The 1,376-nt window shown below is 47.8% G+C and overlaps 1 non-coding gene across 1 annotated transcript; it reads right to left on the bottom strand.

Moving 5' to 3' along the window:
- Window positions 1-293: 293 nt before the first annotated feature.
- LOC130852722 (U6 spliceosomal RNA) lies at window positions 294-397 on the bottom strand. The gene has a single exon (XR_009053449.1). It is a non-coding gene; the product is annotated as a U6 spliceosomal RNA (small nuclear RNA).
- Window positions 398-1,376: the final 979 nt, after the last annotated feature.

Below are 1,376 nucleotides of genomic sequence, written 5' to 3'. Positions count from 1 at the left end.
TTTCCCCCAGCGTCCCTTGCAGATTGGCATGACCTGGTGACAGTGTTAGCTAGAGGACGTGATGTGACCAGACGTGATATGTACAACTTCTAGGTCGTGTCCTTAAAGGAGGGGCCTGGGTTTTACCGATCCCTGGTCGGGGAACTAAGATGCCGCACGGTGGCACAGCTTAAGAAATAAAAAATAAATAAATAATAACTATAAGTTTACACCAACACTCCTTAGTTTACACCACTTCCAATTCAACACTCAGGGTTCACTCTAGTCTTCCCCTTTCTTCTTTCTTTCTTTTTTAAAATATGGAAACCGCCACAAATTTGCATGTCATCCTTGCGCAGGGGCCCTGCTAATCTCTGTATTGTTCCAATTTTAGTGTCTGTGCTGCCGAAGCGAGCACTCCCTCTTTTCCACGGGATGTTACTCTCTTCTCTGATGGTGAGAAACTGGATCTCATTATCTCTGTTTCCATGTTTGTTTGGTCCCCCTGTATGTACCAATCCCTTCACCACTCAGGTCCCTCCTCAAGCCTGGCCCTGCCACGTCCCCAGCCTGACCAAGGGAAAGGGGAAGAGACCAGATGCACATCTTAAGATATTATCAATCCCTTTACTTTCCCTCAGCTCATCAAAGAGCCTCCTCATTACAATTTGGCCCCCTGTTTAGCTTGCGTACAGGTACAGAATAAAGTGACCTTCTGGAGAAAACCTTTCCCTCTTATGCCTGGGCCACAGGGAAGCTGAGATTGGATTTGCCTTCTGCTTGAAGAAAGAAGGTGCTAATCAAAGGGACTGGACTGCAGGACACCTGTGAAGGAGGATGCTGGAAGCACAAAACCTGGATGCTTCTCCAGCATGAGCCCTCCTGGGGAGCCCAGCGCTCAGGTAACTTCTCTTCAAGAGCATCCAGCTAACACCCTTCTCATCATCTGATCCCATCCTCAAGTACAACCACAACCACAGAAGCAGCATCCCTGCCAGGTGTTGTGTGGGCAGCTTTACACGTACTATCTCTTTTTAGTCCTCACAGTAATATTAGGGGAGGCACTGTGATGGTTCCCATTTTACAGATGAGGATACTGAGTCTTAGAGAAGTGGGTGAACCTGCCCAAGGTCAGGTGACAAACATCAAGGCTAGAACTTGAGTCCTTGAAGTCCTGCTCCACTGGCTCCACTCTCCTGCTCTGAGCCCTTGACCTCTGACTTCAGTGTTCTCTTGACCTCCACCTGTCGGTCTAACGCTACCCATACTCTGGCTACTTCTGGCTTTGCCCAGGAAAGAGAGTCCTGAGCACACAGGAGATACCAGTGCCAAGCTTTTTAAAAAGTACCACTGTGCGATAGTTAACACGTGCCAAAAAAAAAAAAAGTAACATACAC

This window comes from Hippopotamus amphibius, chromosome 4, assembly GCF_030028045.1.
Source record: "Hippopotamus amphibius kiboko isolate mHipAmp2 chromosome 4, mHipAmp2.hap2, whole genome shotgun sequence".
Classification (NCBI taxonomy): domain Eukaryota; kingdom Metazoa; phylum Chordata; class Mammalia; order Artiodactyla; family Hippopotamidae; genus Hippopotamus; species Hippopotamus amphibius.
The sequence above is the reverse complement of the archived record's forward strand: the minus strand, read 5'-3'. Positions and strand labels throughout refer to the sequence as shown.